Source organism: Mauremys mutica, chromosome 3, assembly GCF_020497125.1.
Source record: "Mauremys mutica isolate MM-2020 ecotype Southern chromosome 3, ASM2049712v1, whole genome shotgun sequence".
Classification (NCBI taxonomy): domain Eukaryota; kingdom Metazoa; phylum Chordata; order Testudines; family Geoemydidae; genus Mauremys; species Mauremys mutica.
Genome location: NC_059074.1, coordinates 209,574,665 through 209,593,777, shown reverse-complemented (window position 1 = coordinate 209,593,777; position 19,113 = coordinate 209,574,665). Strand labels below are relative to the sequence as shown.

The window sequence follows — 19,113 nt, the reverse complement described above, 5'->3', positions numbered from 1 at the left end:
ACCGAGAATAGCTTTGAAATCAGCAATCCTCAAAAAGATGCGGTTAACTTTCCAGACCAGAAACCAATGCAGTGTATTAGCGCCTAATCCTAAAAGACACCTTGCCAAGAAAATCTGGGCAATTTGGTATTGTTGACTAAGCTGTCCTGTGAATGTGGAGAGATTACATCCAGGCAACAAATTAAACATGTGGTATGGAACAAAAACCTGCCCTGTACACAAAAGAGAGAAGATGTAAAATGAACAGTGGCTGTAAAGAATAAGCAAAGAACAGAGAGCAGATAAATAAAATAAATCAACAGGATGGCAAGAACTGGCCCAGCAACTGGATTCATTCCATCGTTTAACAATATGGGAAGAAACTACAAATCATCTAATATCAGTTGCCGTTACACTGTTAATATCATGTTGAAATAATCCACAATTTCTCCCTAGTTACTGTGGTATTAGTTCTGGGTACCAGCCCCTGAAAGCTATGTCTAAACTACGAGCTAGGGGTGTGATTCCCCTGCTTGTGTACACACACTCACGCCAGCACTCACCGAGTTAGTGTGTATGTAAATAGTAGTGCAGCCGAAAGTGGTGGCGGAGGCATGGCTGAGCTGTGCTGAGCACAGACCTGCCCTGGGCAGGTGCTTGGCACAAACACTCTCCTCCCTAAATCACAACTCGTATTTGGAGATGGGTGGCCCTGGATTTTATTGTATCAGGGTAGCAGTTAGCAAGGCCCCAGCTAGGCAGAGATTGCAGAGGCGAAAGTGCCATTTCATGAATTGGGATTTCAAATTCTGACATCATTTCTGTTCAGAGCAAAACCCCAAAAGTTTCAAAATTCTCCACGAAGGAAAAGTCTGGGGAAAAAATCATTAATTAAAACGTTTCATTGTGATTGTGACTTTTCTTTAAATTGTGTGTTCTATTATACAGCACATAATAATAATAATAATTAATTAATAGTAATAAAAGGAACAATCACTTCAAAACAAAAAATTGGAACATTACATTCCAAAAATGTCAAACCGCTTCGACACTATCAGAACTCTTTCCTGGTTTTCTTCCACAAACACATTCCGGCAAAACTTGGCCCGATTTTGTGAAGTTTCAATTTCAAGAGAACATGGTTCCATTGAAGTTTCTCTGACCTGTTCTAGTGAGAGCTGCTGGACGCACAAAACAACAGGGGGCCCTTGCCACAAACAGCTTCTGAATTTCAGACCCAAATAAATTCCTTTTGCTGATTTCTCCACTGCATTGTGCTACACTCATGAGCCGCATCTTATCACAACTCCTATGCTTCAACTGACTGAAAAACAATCCCCTGGGGGGTATGATGCTCTGAAACAAAACAAACAAACAACAAACATGGGTGAGGACTCCTGCTTTCCTTCCCTGCGTACAGGGCCTTCCTTCCTTTACAATACACACAAGTAGCGGTATTCTATTAGTAGCATTTGTATTGCAATAGGTTTTAGAGGCCCCAGCCAAATTTAGGTTCCATTGTGCTGATACTGGGTAAACCCACAGTGAAAGACAACCTCTTCCTCAAAGAGCTCACAGTCTAAGTAGACAAAGGGTGGGAGGGGAAACTGAGGCACAGAGCCAGGGAGTTTAGTGAAGTCCTAGATCTGGTTTAATCCTGAGAATCCATGAATCTCTGGGATGGCCCCATGGGTGGCCCCCAGGTAGGATTGAGGCATGTACCCCTCCATCCATTGATGGAGAGATTGATAGCATGGTGAAGATTTAAATAATACCATGATCAAATGACCTCAGATTTTGACCACAAACTTGACTCTGCCCCTGAAACTAGCATACCAGTTTTCAAGCCAATCTGACTATCTGATATAAATTTAGAGAGGATTCAACATTCCCCTTTTAACAGAAACCAAGTCACAACCTTAACTGAAGAGCAACCACTGATGGCTCCGTAATTTGCGCTAGCACAGCAGAACTACAAAGGGGAGCCTGAGAACAGCCTAGGAAGTGGGCCACGAAGTCTGATCCCAAGCCAGATACTGGTTAGCGCTGTGCTGACTGCAGCTGCTTGGGCATTTTCATGGGACTGTATCGTTCCAGTGAGACTTTAGGTGGGAAAGGATCTCAGGCCCAGGGTGGAGTTTCTGGTCGAGAGAGAGAGACCCTCTCCTGAATCACCAGCTGTTCAGGACACTCACATGGGATCTGGGAAAAGCAGGCTCAAGTCCCTGCTCTGAATTACAGAGACTTGATCCTGGGTCTCCCACATCCCAAGGAATTGTTTGACCCAACTGGCTATTCTGGGGGCGGGGGGGGGAGGGGGATGTGTGGCAAGTTGCTAACCCAACACCTCCCTCCTGGCTTGATGTGTGTTGCAGCCACTTGCCTCAGTTTCCCCTTCCCCTTCTCTCCGTTTGCCTATTCTGGCCATAGAAGTGTCCTGGCTCTCTGGTCTGACTACTGTACAGAGTCCTGCCTCTTCCGGGGCCAAGGAATCCTTTGTCAAAGACTGAATGTGTTGTGTATAGAAACCAAACCTTCAGCTGGCAGCCACCTCACTGCAGGCTTCCCTCTGCTGCTTCAGCCAGGCCTCCGGTCTAGCCACAGGCTTCTAGGCCTGGATCAATGCCATGGCCTCAGGGTTCAGGGCCTGTCAGACTTCCGGCTCGGCTCTCCTTGCAGTATTTTTTCCAGGCTGCTTCCCAGAGAGAAGGAACCTGCTGGCCTGTAGCTTTAATTAGGCCTGGCCCACCCTCCAGCTGCACCCAGACTGGATTTCATGGCATTTGTGGGGTAAACACCCCATCACAGGAGGTTTCTCTCTCTCTCTCTGGTTTTCACAAAAGGTCTTGGGTTCATTCCAATGCAGGACAAAAGCAAACGTCAAACCTGAAATGTTTCACTGAATCCTCATTTTCCAGCTAGTCCTGCAGCTGAGTTTTACAATGCTAGGATTTAGCTCTCGCAAACCGATATTAGTTATCATCCCAATCCGGTAGGCTGTTCTCTGAACTGCAAAGACAAGCCAATCAGCAGGTGTTTTAGTGAGACATTTCTGCTGTATTCTTCTGCGGAGGGGATGGTCACTTGGGGGACTGAGGCAGCAGACCTTGACAGAAGTTCTGGAAGTGATAATGCTGCTGGACATGGGAAATATATGTGATGCGGAGAGCAGAGATAATATGTATCATGGTGAAGTTTATGTCAGGACCAGAAGGTGCTTCAAGACATGATTTTCTTCTTTATTGCTCCCAACACAGCTGCAAAACCTTATATTAGACTGTAAACTTCTACCATGCAATCAATGTAAATCACAAACATAAAGCCAGGAAATGTTCCCCAGTGGCAGTCTCAGACCTCGATGATCAGCATTATAACATCCCGGGGACCCCTTAGTGCCTTCTCTTCATGGCTTCTCTGCAGACCACACAGCAGACCTCAGAGGAACGGCTGGGAGCACTTTTTCCTTGCTTGGAATATGTCCAGAGCTACAACCCTGAATGCACCAGTTCAGGGTACAGCCACATCTGGTAAACCAAGGATGGACATTGACGGGTAAGAAATCTGTGGCACGTGTTACCACATAGACACTGGAGAGAATGCCTTAAAAAACACCAGTTAAATTTCTAAGCAAATCACTGTTCTGAAATTACAATTTGAAATGCTTCATTTCAAAATGGCCAAAACAAAGCACTTTGCCTTTTTTTCCCCCTTGGCTGAACTCATCGATTCACACATTGTTACAGTGCCGCCCAAACCGCATTTTTTGGGCAAATTTACTGTTCGCCAGAACCCCCCCCATGGCCCTATTCTAGTAGGGATGTCACCGATCTCATTACCCATGGGAAGGCTCCTTTCAGGGGGTCCCAGGCAGGGCCATGTCAGACAGCTAAGCTGGAGTGTCGCTGTAACCCCTGACGAGCGGGTGCTGCGGGACTGACACCCCTCAGAAGTGACATGAGGCATGTGAGGGAGAGCCTAGGAGTCCCAACCAGGGAGCAAGGGACCATTACGCTAGGTGCTGTACAAACACAGAGGACGACAGCCACTGCCCCAAAGGGCAGCACTGGAATATGACTATGACCTAACGTTGTATGTACGATGAGATCAGGGCCTCACTGTGCCAGACACTCTGCAAACACCCAGTAAGAGACAGCCCCTGCCCTGAGCATTCACCCTCAGTCATTTTCCAGACCACTTTGGCTGCCTCCAGGCTCAGGTGCCAGCATGAGACACTTTGGGCATTTGCAGCTCCCGGGCAGCTGGGCACCGCTAGACGAGAGGCCAGTCAAGCCCGGGGCGGAAGCATGCTGTGAATGGGGGGGTCAAAGGGATGGGGGGGAGAATTGTTGGGGGTGCAGTGCCAATTGGCTGGGAAGGGGGAGTCCTGGGGGGTTCCTACCTGCTCCCCAGCCCAATGCGGGACATTGTGGGAGCTGCTCCAGCCCCTCTACATCCTACTTGCGCTTCCCTGGCCACCCACGTGGGCCTGAGTTTATGTGGGAGTAAAGCCCCCATAATATTTCCACTGCAGGGGTCCTTGCCCCCTTCCCCCCCACCTGAGCTGGGCACCTGGAAAGAGAGGCTTCCACACTTGTGCCTTAAGAAGGCACAAAGAAAATGGGGAGAGAGGAAAACTGGCTCCATGGAAATACTGACTCACGTCACTCATTCCATCCCGAACACGCCAGGTGACTTTCAGCCTGATCCCAGCCCCTGGACATCAGTGGGTTCCTTCCACTGACTTCAGCGGACTTCAGATCCATCCCACGGTGAAGGGCAGAAACGGTCATAGAATTGTTTAATATTGATACTCCTTGAAGTGAGAGAGAGAAGATCCTGACTGTCTCTACTATGTCTTTATTATTCTACACAGCGCTGCAGCGGCAGACAAACTGACAAGATGAACTGATCGGTCTCTCTCATCTCTAATGGCTCTGATTTTATGAAGCAGAAAAGAGGAGATGAAATGTTCGAATGAAGACACAAGACATGTTTCCTCTCTCTGGAATTAGTAATCAATGGAATTATACTGCACCATGCATCATGGACCAGAAATCTTCAAACTTGCTTTTCTTGAAATACGTTTCCCACCCCCTGCCACTAAATCAATCCAGTATCAAAAATGAACAGGCAGTTTCTTGCACACACAAAATAAGAGTTTGCAATCTGAAGGAGTAGCACACTTGCATGCATTACAAAACAGGACTAGTTCAGCCATATGTCAATCTAAGTGGAAACTGAAACGCCTTATGACAATCTTCGGCAGCATTTTCCTCCGGCTGTTCAGTGTAAAAATGCCTCTTGTCGGCTGCAAGGAGCAAATCTCCTGTCTCTGTCTCGAACACACAGAGTTCTACTACCCGAGTGAAAGGATCAGTTCAATTAGCTCCGAGGCAGTAGCAGAGACTCAAACTTTTCTCTGTGGTCTAGCTGCTAGCAGCAAACAAATAACCTCACTAGGGGAATGGGCTGCAGTCAGCATGTACTGTGCCTTGCTTTCTTTCACGGTTCAAAGAACTAGCAATTGCTAATTAGTATTTCCCAGTTCAGGGGTAAGCGTGGCTGGATCTGTCTTTTTGTTCTGTGCCTGTGCAGCAGTGGAGTCCTCCCACAACTAGGGCTCGTAGGTGCTACTGCAATGCTAATAATCATCATTATAAATCAATCTAAGCCTGGGCAGTGTTCATTTTCATTGCCATAAAAACATTACTGTACCCATCACACATAATGTGGTATATTGAAAGCTGTGTTAAAATGGCATGCTGTCACTTTACGTTTTAAGAGGTTTCCTGGTCCTGCTGACAGGCTAAGGGGCTCTGTAGGGATGCCCCATATCTGGGTCTTCAATAGTCCATCTGCAGACAGGCAGCCTCATGTAAGGAGGGCTGAGCTGTGGCTCTCTGGCTCAGGGAACAGCCTGCTTTGTCTCTGTACAGGGCTGTTGTGTTAGCATCTGTGTTCGGTCACAGCCTGGCCGGGAGAGTCCTGCTGCTGAATTTCTCACTCTCTGGGTGGATGCCCTGAACAGAACACCAAAAGGTCACAAGCCTCCCCTTTTCAGTCAAAATGGAGACAATCCATTTTTTCCATACATGGCCACTTTTAAAAAACGTTTTCTTCCACCTGGATCACCTGGTGCCAATGGGGACCCTTCAAATGGAATTCCAGCCCCGTCCCAAGTCATTTTCTTGTGAAGTCTCCAGAACCAAGTCAGCTGGGATGGCAAGTGTGAGTGGCAAATTCAATATCTCGCTACACATTTTGGCAGCATTTTTTCTCTGATTGTTCAGCGTAATAATGGCCTTTGTCAGTTCAGCTGCAAGAATGGAACCTGGGATCTCTGGGTTTAAAAACCCAGACTTCTGTAGCTTGACCTAAAAGAGTTTTAACTTCGAAGGACCAGCAGACTCAAACGCTTTGCATAGTGCAGCCAGTGGCCAAAAGGCCACTCACTGCCAGGATGGGCTACAACAATCCTGCTGTTTTAGTCAACTCCAATGATTTTAACTGAATAAGAACAACACTCAAGGACACAAAATAACATGAATCAAGCTCATGTAGCACACTGCTGGTGAATGGGTAAAAAATAATATCTGGAGCTGTACTGATCTCATGGAGCAGGAAGGGACCCTGAAAGGTCACCGAGTCCAGCCCCCTGCCCAGGGGAGTCAGGGGCCCTGGGGCAAAGCGGGGGAGCTGCGGTGCTTGTACTCACCCGGCAGTGGTCCGGGTCTTCGGCGGCATTTCAGTGTGTGTGTGTTCGGGGGGAGGGGGGCTTCAGTCGCTCCGCGTCTTCGGCAGCACTGAAGGGCCCCCCGCTGCCGAAATGCCGCCGAAGACCCGGAGCAACTGAAGGGGGCCAGGGCTCGTGGGGCCCCTGCGTGGCCCGGGGCAAATTGCCCCCCCGGGCAGCCCTGCCCCTGCCTTCCCTAGCAGGACCAAGTACCGATTTTGCCCCAGATCCCTAAGTGGCCCCCTCAAGGACTGAACTCACAGCCCTGGGTTTAGCAGGCCAATGCTCAAACCACTGAGCTATGGGTTGTAACAGCGCCCACCAATAGCTCATGCTTTTACATCTGGAGGCCGCTGGCTCCAATGGGAGTTAGGCACCGAAATGACCTGCTTTTGCCTGACGAATACGAGTGCTTGCTTCGGTGAGCTGGGCGGTGACGCAAACCAGTGGCCATTCCACCGCGTACCAGCTCTGAGCAGAGAAGCAAAGCGGCCTGCTCAGCCAGTCTGAGTTCTGCTGGGGAATGACACCGTGAAGGCAGGGAAACGCCCCCACCAGAACGGGGAGAGAGGCAGGTCTGGAATGCAGCTGAGGAACTGGGAGCCTAGCGTGCGCGCCCTGGCTGGAGCAGAGAGGGGGATCCCGGTGCAGTTGCCTGAACTGTGACAACCTTGACAGAATATGGAGGATAAATTATCTTAATTCTTCGGTGATGAAGAGATCAGGCTCTGTTCTTCGCCGGGGGTCTGTCTATGGATGTAGCTCATGTAACAAAACTGTCTTTCATCTTATACAGCAACGGCCCCATTTTGCAAAAAGAACGCTCCTCACGCCTGCTGTGTAACGTAAAGAGTGATCCAGTTAATGGATGTCTTCAGCAGAAAGGACGTAACGCTGACCTTTCCGCAGTCGGCGGGGGGATTTTTCTTCCATTCTAACAGTAACTAGGGCTGTGTATCAAAGACCAGGCCATGATTCTCAGATATGCAGCATGTGTCTCCGCACATCTGGCAACGACTGCTTTGTGCTGAATTGTTTGGTTGGTTTGGTGTCTCTTGTTTTCGTTTGGACACAGCCATGTGAACTGATCACCTGGGACAATTCAGACACCCCTTTCAAACCGTTGACAAAAGAACTTCTCAAGCAGGAGTTGATTCTAGCAGCCTTAAATTACAAAGGATGTCGGCCAGACACTTCTAGCTCCTGGCTGGACTGGCTGCTTCCACCATTCACAAAGGTTTTCATGGTGGGTCTTTGGCCAAGTTGTGAAATGTCTAACTGTACGTGCATGGCTGCATGGTTTGGATTGTAAAAGGCTTGGGCACTAGTAGATTTTAAGTTTTTGGGGGCAAGGGCGGTCTTTTTATTCTGTGTCTGTATCGAGTGCTGGGCCATGACTGGGGCAGCCAGGCATTACGTTAATAAATAATTAATAAAATTCCCACTACCAAAGTGAGTCCCTCAGAGGTTCCCATTGAGCTCAGTAAAAGCTGCAGGGGGCTCGGTGCTTCCAAAACCCAGTCTACTCAATCAGCTGCTTAAATATGGATTTAGGAGCCAGGCTTTAGCCTCCTGTGTTTTGCAAATCTCAGCCACAGCTCTGAGCTAGCGGCTGGCTGAGGTCCTGTGTGAGCCGTGGCTGATTGAAAGCCCTACAGCTGAAATGCAGACAAGAGCCCTTAGAAAGAGCCTGAGATGACTGAGCTTTTATCTCCATGACCTGGATCATTGACTGGGCCACAGTAGGAAAAGCAAAGATGCCCAGATTTACTGACCAATCAGTTTGGGAGCCAAGCCTGCTAGGGTATCAGGGAAACCATGCGTTTTCCTGAATCAGTGCCTTCGCCTCAGGTCTCTGAGCAGCCATCAGATGGTAATTACTTTTAGCCACTACCAGCCTTGGTCAGTGATCTAGAGATTAAATTTCCCATAGTCTATTACCAGTCTCCTGAGTCATCTAATTCCACCACTCAATTCATTTGTGTCTTAGGCAACTGAAATCTGTGCAGTCAGAGGTGAAAGATTAGTCCATTAACTAATATTACTGCATTGTTCCCAAAGATAAGGGCTGTTTCTAATCAAAATAGCCCTTTCGCTAGATTCAGCCTCCTCTCACCTCTCAGAGGTACGTACAGCACTAAAACGCACCTACTGATACACAGGATGCTAATGTATTCTCGGTAATAAAACTAATGGAATATTTTATGTACACTGGAGAAAAGCGCTATCGACCTTTTTCTGCACCTTCCCCCTCATGCCACATCTTCCCTATTCTCACATGCCAGCAGCGTTACAATCTTCCCCGTTTCCAGACTGCTCCGAGATGAGCGACCAGCGACATTTTACACATGGCCTTCTCGGACTGGAGAAATCTTCCAGCGGGAGGAGACTGGCTGCCTCTGAACAGCTAGGGACACAAGGGCTTAATTCTCATGTGCACTAAAAGCGCCAGCGGTGGAAGGATGGGCTGATGGCTGAGGCATCAGCCTGGAACCTCAGAGGCCAGCTCAGATCCCTGCTCTGCCCCAGGCCTGCTGAGCGACCTCAGGCCAGCCAGGTAGGGCTGGATCCACCAAGGGGCTAATACGTTTAGCTGCCACCTTAGGTGCCCAAGTTCACCAGTTGGGTGCCACTGAGAGCCTCAAACCCCTGGCACCCAAATTCCCGCCAATGGGGATGCCCAAGTCCCGGCAGGCGTCTCACAGTATCATTTCCCTGCCTGTGGGGCCCAGTCCAGCAGGCGCTGTGCAAAGCAAGCCGACCAGATGGGCCTCGCGCCAAAGGAGGGGGTGGATTGGGCAGAGGGTGGCCCTACCATACCCAATAGCCCAGGGGTCAGGGCACTCACCCAGGAGGGGGGGGGGCTCCAGTTCCTGCTCCAAGCCAGGTCAAATAGGGATTTGAATCCCATATCTGAGCAGAGTGCCCTGGCCACGGGGCTGCAGGCTATCATGGAGGGACGTCTCTCTCCCGCTGGTTTTTCAGAAGGAAGGTCTGACCTGGCTTAGGTGCCTACTTCCAGGGCCTGGTTTACAGCTGGAACTCCCCGCCGGTGCCTGCAGACTCCAAGGGTGTCTGTAGTGGGGTGGCCCAGGCATATAATCAGGAATTCCCTGATCGCAGCTCTGGGCGGCGGGCGCTGGCGGGGAGTGCTGGGGTCGCAAGGGATTTACTGGGACGTGGCAGTGGCTGCTGAGCTGGGGAGGGGAGCAGCCCTGATTCGGGGGTGGGTGGGGGTGGGGGGAAGTCCAGCACGAAGTGATTAATTGGAGGGACAAGTGTGCCTAGCCCCAGTCCACACATGGGGTGGCACTGGGGGGGCAGTACCAGTTGTGGGGTAGAAAGACTGGGGTTATTAACTAGCAGCAGACTGGGAGGTGGGGACTGAGCAGTTTATTTTGGCTAGACTGGTGCAGAACTGCAGAAATGGGCCCCTAGGGAACTTTTACTGCAAACATTCGGGCACCTACAGATTGGGCGGCAGCTGAGCTGGGCTTTGGGAGCCCCAGTGGGGGCTGATTCTGGGATTTGGGCCCCTGATTTCTTTTGGGAATCTAGCCCTAAATCCTTGGATTCTGGCACTTGCACCCGTCCCTGCTCCGCCATAAACTCTTGGTGTGACTGGGAGCAAGTCACGTCTCTCCCCGTGCCTCAGCTCCCCACGTGTACAGTAACAGCACTGCCCCACCTCTGGCTGACCAGGCGGGTGACACCTTCTACTGGACCTCCGGAGGCTCAGCTGTTATGGTGATGAGGGCCCCAGAACGGGCTGGGAGGGCAGGCGTCTGAGGCCCATTTTCCACTCGGATGAGAACAAGACACCACTGTTTGAAAGACGCCCCTTTCCAAAGCACCAGTGACTGAGCAGCATGAACTCCAAGATCCAGGCTTGTGCTCCTCAGCCATTGAAAATCCCACCCATCACATGGGCGATACTACATGTCTCATCCAGCAGAGACAAATGAAATGGCTGCTAAGTGAAATTTGTGGTAGGCTTAAAGCACCCAAGGGGGATAGGCTGGTGGGTAAGGCAGTGAGCTGGGATTCAGATCTACGGTCAGTTCTCGACTCTGCCATGAGCTTCCTGAGCCAGCCGAAGCAAATCACTCTCTCTCTCTGCCCTGTAATCCCTCCCAACTCTCCCTTTGTCTGTTTTGGTTGTAGCTCTGTTGGGCAAGGACCATCTGTCATTGGATATAGCGCCTACTGCAACAGGGTACCGGATCTTGGCTGATGCCACAGGGTGTTATCAATGTCTGGGAGCACAAAGGGAATTACAACCATTTAATTTTCATGATGTTTGTTAGCACTGGCACTGACATCCTCTACCATGCAGCCTCATAAATGTGTCAGAAGCGCAGTGCTCAGGATGGAAGCAAGAACAGGTCACATTAAGGGTATTCTAAAAACCACGTTCTCCCTCGGTGTCGGAACAACGCGTTCCTTCACTGATTAACATTCTGACATAACCTTTAATATATGCCACGACAGCAGCACCGGTTGAAATTGTATTTGTTTTTATGGTCTCAGAGCATAAAGCATTCATAGATCAATCCCCAGGCTGAACCAGCTCCTGCCACACTTGTGTGGTGGTAAAAGACCCCTCTATCTCTTTGAACATTTCAAGCTGGTTTCTTTTCTGGGCCACAGCTTTCTCATAATTAAACAATGACGCATAATAAACTGAACTGTGATGAGAATGTTCCTTGCAAGCTACCTTTCCAATTATTTAAAATCAGCTTCAGGACCGAGACAATCAAGTGGTTCATTAACCTAATCTCCTCTGCTGAGCTTTGGTTCCTGACTTGGGAACTCAACCACAAGATCAAGGGGACAAGGGGGAAAGAAGGGGGCCTTCTCCAAGGTATTGCTAAGGTCTCCTGACCCACAGCCCATTTTAGCCAATAGATACCGTAGGGCAAAATTACCATAAAGACAGCTCTTCCATCACACAGTCACCACCCCTGCTGAATTCTAGTCTATGTTCAGACTCCTTTCAAAGGATGATGGTTTTGTAACCCCAAATGAGCTAGATCATCTGGATGTCTGCAGCATGGCTGGGAATTAACCCCACATCTCCTGCATCCCAGGCTAGTGCCTTAATTACCAAAACATTCCTCCTCTCCAGACACCAGTCAGTCCCCTTACGCTGGGATAGATTTCCAGCAAGATCATTCCTTCCAGTAGCTTTGCTGAGAACAGCTGTCATGTTATTTAATGTTGGCACTGGCTGCCATCATTCCATATTCACTGCCACCCTCCGCCCACCCAATTGTCATCAGTGTGATCGGCGCGATGATGAGAGAGAGAGCAATGAAAAACCAAAGGCTTTCTGCAAACACACTCTGGATGCTAAATTTCAGCCTGGGCGCCTTTCAAAAACAACCCATACATACTTGATTGCCATGCATTCATCCCAGCACCACCAAATTCATTAACAAGGGATCGATCTGTATGCCGGCAAGCACACGCCCTTCCCCGCCGATTTGCTACACCCAGAGACATGCAGACACACAAACTCAACTTAATACGCAAGCACCATGTGGAATTATCACTGTCATGACAGCCATGTCTGTCTGTTGCGTGCAGCCAACTGAGTCCCTCGTGAACATCCACACGTGTGAGCCACCTTGCTGGAGGGAAAACATTTCTTCAGTGAAATCTGCACGTGTATAATCTGGCCTTCATTCCTCCTTGGTAAGGGAATGATTGTTAAGGAATCATCTACCCGATCTGCTTTCAGGCACTTCTGCGGCACACACTGGATGCTTTGTTGTGGAGTCTCGTCTGTTTGCCTTAAGGCGCAGCAGATTATATGAGAACGTTGAGAGGAGATTAGCCAGGGATGCCTACCCGCTGTAGCAAGCTGTCTTGTCTGTACTCCGAGTCAATGACCGGCATGGACGGTTGGATGTGTTGTGCTTCTGGAGGAGTGTCAGTCAAATGGGATGTCTGACCAGTGACCACCTGGGGTCACTGAAAGGTACCCTGAGAACAGGGATCTGGGCAAACATCACCTGTTGCAGGAATTGGCTGTGGAATTCTCTCCGTGTCCTCTGGCTCTGCAGTGCTGCTGGTAGGCAGAACACTACAGACGTCCCGCTTCTTACGAACCTCCCCAGAGCAAACTTGCATGGGCGATTTACGCCAGTCAAGTCCTAGAGTCATAGACTGCCAGGCCAGAAGGGAGCAGCAGATCACCTAGTCAGACCTCCAGTATACCACAGGCCATCGGCACCACCCAGCACCCGACAACCAAAATCAGACCAAAGTATCACAGCCCACAGGAGATGTGCCACCGGCAGAGAACAGGCAGGACCCAGGTTCACCAGTGCCTGAGGCTCCCGCAATGGCAGGGCAATGATTGAGACATACCCAAATAATCCTGGCAAGTGACCCACTCCCCGTGCTGCAGGGGAAGGCAAACCCCCCAACGTCACTGCCACAGGGGCAGTATTGCTCTGCCTCATGGTCGAGTTCATTTCCTGTGGCTTATTTTCACACCTGCTGCTCTAGTATCACACTCCGGCCTGAAGAGTCCTGGGGCCGTGCAGCCGATCAATCCCCACATTTCAGAGACTCTTCCAGCTGCCAGTGGGCAGAATCCTATTGATCTGGGGGGGAACAAGGTGACCAGACAAGCTGGATTTCCACTACTTTAAGTGAGAGGAAAATCCCGCGCACAGAGTAGAGCTCTGCAGCCAGACCCAACCCAAGGGTCAGGTGGGAAAACACTGGGCTGGCTCTGGCTCAGGCTCTCTCTCCTCTTCCGGCCCACGGGATTGGTGCCGGGAGAGGGGCTGCAAGCCCGGCTCCTGCCAGCTGCTGCTACCTCTCTGCGCGGTGCGTGCCGTGGAGCGAGCGTGCCGTGGAGCGAGCGTGCCGTGGAGCGAGCGTGCCTCTCGCTCTGCAGCAGACAGAGCAGCAGCGGCTGGCAGGAGCTGTGCATGCAGCTCCCACCATTCCAACCCCACCGCAGGAGGAGGAGCAGGCGGTAACTCAGGCTCCGGGGTAGGTCAGAAACTGACTCAATGCTCTCAGGCCAGGTGGGCTTGGGCCCCAGTCGAGCTCAGGATCCATTGCACTGGGATCCATACACCCAGCACAGTAAGAGACAGCCCCATCCCAAACAGCTCACAGTCTAAATAAACTAGGCAGACAAAGGGTGGGAGAAAGGAAAACCACCGTCATGCAGAGGAGCACACGGTGCTGGAAGATTGTACACGTGAGCCTACAGCTTCAGAAACAAATCGGATGAGGCACTTGAGAAACAGGATGTGAACTAGGGAGTGTCACGTAACAGCTGAGGGCCGTGCCAGGAGAGCACCTCCGTGGCATCACTCCCCAAGCTCTGAGCACAAGCCTGATGCTCTCACAAGCTGGAGACACTCTGCAGGCAGAGCTGGTCGAGCCACCTCGACTTGCGGTAGCCTCAGCCAAGCTGTTCCCCTGCTTATCCTGCCCGTGGGAGCCGACAGATCGGACTTCTCAGTCGCAGCCCACGGGATCAGGCCCTGTACAAAACAATGCTGGGGGAGCCACTAGGGCACAGGGTACTTGGGTGTGGGGCTTTCTCGGTCTTTCCTGCTGGATCAGTTCCCCGTGTATAATAGTTCAATAGGCATTAGGCCGGAGACAGAAGGACTTTATAGCCCAGTGGGTAGTGCACTCGCCTGGGAAGGAAGGAGACCCTGCTCTCTAGCCAGAGCGGGCATCAAACATGAGTCTTCCATAGCCTGGATGAGAGCCCAACCACTAGGCGAAAGCCTATAAGGGCACCTCTGGCACCTTGGTTTTGTATGAGAAAGGGCTTCGGTGCCAGACTCCAGGCTGTGAATCCTGAATGGAAGGAAATGTCTCGGACTTAGCTACCCTAGTCACTTAAGAGGTGGGGCTTAGGCCACACCCCTCTCCTTGGCATTTCCTATTGGCTAGCTTAGGCGGCTCCCCGCTTGGAACGCTGGCCTTTGTGGGTCTCACAGCACCTCTCTCCCCCCAAGCATAGTCCAGGGAGTCTCAGAGCAGTGGCTTCCATTTGGTGGCGGGGCATCTAAACGTTGGGTGTTGCTACGCTGTGTCTGAGTCCCCTTTGTGGATCCGGCCCTCAGACACACTGGAGAGAGCCCCACCTGGGAGGAGGTGAATAATTCGGTACTCGGGGCAGGAAATACGGCTTGCAGCTGTACTTTGGATGAAGAGGTTAAAGGGAGATATTAAACAGCTACCAAATCACTGAATGAGTTTGGGGTCCAGGAAAAAAACAGTCTGGGATTGTGTAATTAAAGCCTATCCTAACACGTACACAGAAGCGGACGAATACACAGAAAGGGGCCAAATTAAGGTTACATGGGCAACCTTAATACTGGCATTTCCTGACTGCTGAGTGCTCGACTTGGCAACCGTAAGCACATACACGTGCAATGCGTGGCAAAGGCTGAGGTTATTACTCGAGCAAACTGTCACTGAAGTCAATGAACCAAATCCTCAGATGGTGTAAATTGGTGCAACTCCACTGAAGTGGCAATTTACACCAGCTGAGGATCTGGCCCATTGGGAGCGTCCCTGAGTGATTTTGAGTATGGACGTCAAGATTTAGGCCAATGTAAATAAAGAAATAATACGAATGAAACAGAAGCAATATTAACGAACTATTAATATCTAACCAGTTTAAAAGGAACCAAGACATCATTGTGTCTTCTGTATGGAGCCTGGAAAGCCTTGACAGGAGGGGTTTCTAAATCGCAACACTGCAAGTACCAATTCTCCCGGGGAAGGGGGTTCGAGGCAGGAAGGATGGAAGTGCAGCCTTGGACTGCCGGACCTGGAGACCTGCAGAAAGCTCAACTGTGAAGATTTCTGCCATGGACCTTCCCATCTTTGAAGAGCACCTTTCTCACAAGAGCTTTGTGTGAGGAGACTGAAGAAATGCTTCTAATTTTGTCTCGATCCCAGAACAAAGGGGTTTGTCGCAGCCATTCTTTTGCAAAGCCGTTTAAAGCTTAAGCCTTCTAAAATATTGCTTTGTTGCAAGGACAAAGAAAAGGCTCTTTTTCGGAGTTCTCAGGAGAGACACTTCAAAGCGCTTACTCTTGCTCTTTTTCTGACGCTATCACACTATTTTACTGGAACGTGAATTTAATGCTTACATAAGATGTCAGCCTGAAAGGATGGAGAGGATAAAGCATCCACAGAATAGATACTGCACAGGCAATGGCAACACAGGCCTCTCCTCGCTGCCCCAGTGCGGCACTTAACCCTGAGCTGAAACGTTGGTTTGCATTTTCAAAGCAATGAGGGAGTTTGGGGGCCCAACCTGAGACCCCCACAAAGGGGCCATATTTTCAGAGGGCGGGTGCTCAGCTCTTCGTGAAAGCCATTCCCCTTTTTAAGGTGTCTCCATTTGGGTAACTAAAAATAGAGACACTGAAAAGTCACGAATCACTTTTGAAAATTTAAGCCAATACAGCAACGTCACCAAGAACCAGAGCTGTTCCTATGATGGGATTTGTTGCAAACAAGTTGTCTGATGAATTTAGCCTTTTGTTCCTTTTCTGCGTATTTGTTTGCTGCACACGAGTATTTGCAGAATTGTCCAGGAACACAAATCTCGGCAAGCCTGGTTGCAAAGTACTCGCCTTGACTCTGCCTCCAATCGTTTACTTATCTGTCAGGTGTGATATGTCAGATGACATGATCGGACAGTGAGGTCTAAAGGATAGAGCACTGGACTGGGACTCAGTTGACCTGGGTTCTAGTCCTGGCTTTGCCACTGGCCTGCTGGGTGACTGTGGACAAGCCACTTCAGCGTCCTGTGCCTCAGTTTTCCTGTCTGTAAAATGGGGCCAGAATAGGGGTTTCAGGAAAGATTTCTTTCAGCAGGGGCGGGGGTCCCCATCGAGTATGGATTGTAGCTATTTGATGATACCCTGTATGGGTTCCAGTATGGGTGGCAGGTGCAACTAGGGGTGTGTGGTTCTCTTGGGGTATTTGGGTCGCCCGTTCCACGATGCACTCTCCCCTGACCTGCAAACTTCCCCCCCACCCAACCTCGCCAAGATCACCATCAGAAGCAAGCTTCCACAGATCAGGACCCACCAACTCAAAGCAGCACCAGACATTGCCAGAACAACAGATCCAAACCCTGCAGACAGATCTCCACCTGCTGAAATGATCAATGCCTCCCACAACACACCTTTCAAGATCCATGGATCCTACACAAGCCTGTCACAACCTGTGCTGTACCTCATCCAGTGCACTAAATGCCCCAATAATGACTCTGTGGGGGAAACCAGACAATCACTGCGCTCGCCAATGAACTCACACAGGAAAGTGAAAACCACCACATCACTGACGCGTGAACACTTTTCACAAAGTGATTGCTCTAGGTCTGACCTATCAGTCCTCATCCTCAAAGGAAACCTGCCCAATGCTTCCAAAAAACGGGCCTGGGAGCTTAAATTCATAACCTTACTAGCCATTAAAATCACAGTTTTAATAAAGACACTGGATTTATTGCTTATTACAACAATCTGCAACCCACTAACCTCCCTTTTTTGACCTATAACTATAGAGTTGTCAACAGGCCACTTCACCTAGCATGGTTCCTTAGAATATGCGAGAGACAAGGCGAGTGAGGTAATATCTTGCAGTCTGTGTTAACGATGTGCGCTAAACAATCTGTTCCATCTTGGATTTAACGTGATACTTGGAGTACCTTTCCCAGACTTGAAGCAGAGCGCTGTGTAACTCAAAAGTGTGTCTCTCACCTACAGAAGCTGGTCCAATAAGAGATATTACCCCCCCCACACACACACACCCACACACACAAACCGCCACCCCAAAAGACTCAAAGTTTTTCTAAAATAGTTTTTCTTCAGAATAATTTATGGAAAACATTCTCAGAATTTTGAATTCACAAAACCTAAAACCTCTCAATAACCATTCAGACCATTTTTCTTTTCTTTTCTTTTCTTTTGTTTGGGGGGGGAGAACAATTTTTAAAAAAAACACATTTTACATTTTAAAAGGGAGTTTAATAATACTAACATTTCACAATACATTTAAATTTAAATTAAAGAACAAACTGTTGACCCTCTCCCCACAGATGCTTGTCATCCTGCCCTAGAGGTAATATACAATACACTGTACCTCCCTTTCTGACAATCAAGCCTTTATTAATCTATCTGAATTGCAAGGATGCCAGCAGGCCCTCTGAAATTTGATGGAGCCAGGTAATTGTAATGGTAAGTGGGCTCTTCTCTTCTTCAACAGGCTGCTGCTTGCTGATCACTTAGTAATAGCAAAAAAAAAATAGCAAAAATTAAAAAAGTAACAGCAAAAAAATTTTTAAGTACATCAGAAGCAGGAAGCTTTTAAACAACCAGTGGGGCCACTGGACGATCGAGATGCTAAAGAAGCACTCAAGGACAATAAGGCCATTGCAGAGAAACTAAATGAATTCTTTGCATCATGGCTGAGGATATGAGGCAGATTCCCAAACCTGAGCCATTCTTTTTAGGTGACAAATCTGAGGAACTGTCCCAGATTGAGGTGTCAGCAGAGGAGGTTTTGGAATAAATTGATAAACTAAACAGTAATAAGTCACCAGGATCAGATGGGATTCACCCAAGAGTTCTGAAGGAGCTCAAATGTGAAATTGCAGAACTACTAACTGTAGTCTGTAACCTATAATTTAAATCAGTTTCTGTACCAAATGACTGGAGAATAGCTAATGTGACACCAATTTTAAAAAAGGGCTCCAGAGGTGACCCTGGCAATTACAGGCCAGTAAGCCTGACTTCAGTACTGGACAAACTAGTTGAAACTATAATAAAGAAAATGGTCAGACACATAGATGAACATAATTTGTTGGGGGAAAAGTCAACATGGTTTTTGTAAAAGGAAATCATACCTCACCAATCTACTAGAATTCTTTGAGGGGGTCAACAACCACGTGGACAAGGGGGATCCAGTGGATATAGCGTACTTAGATTTTCAGAAAGCCTTTGACAAGGTCCCTCACCAAAGGCTCTTAAGCAAAGTAAGCTGCCATGGGATAAGAGGAAGGTCCTCTCATGGATCAGTAACTGGTTAAAAGATAGGAAACAAAGGGTAGGAATAAATGGTCAGTTTTCAGAATGGAGAGAGGTAAATAGTGGTGTCCCCCAGGGGTCTGTACTGGGGCCAGTCCTATTCAACATATTCATAAATGATCTGGAAAAGGGGTAAACAGTGAAGTAGCAAAATTTGCAGATGATATAAAACTACTCAAGATAGTTAAATCCCAGGCAGACTGCGAAGAGCTACAAAAGGATCTCTCAAAACTGGGTGACTGGGCAACAAAATGGCAGATGAAATTCAATGTTGATAAATGCAAAGTGATGCACATTGGAAAACATAAT

At 49.0% G+C, this 19,113-nt stretch overlaps 1 protein-coding gene across 5 annotated transcripts in view; it reads right to left on the bottom strand.

Moving 5' to 3' along the window:
• The window catches only part of SYNDIG1 (synapse differentiation inducing 1), a 149,266-nt gene that overhangs the window by 45,090 nt on the left and 85,063 nt on the right, over positions 1-19,113 (bottom strand). The gene's annotated exons all lie outside the window — the stretch shown is intronic.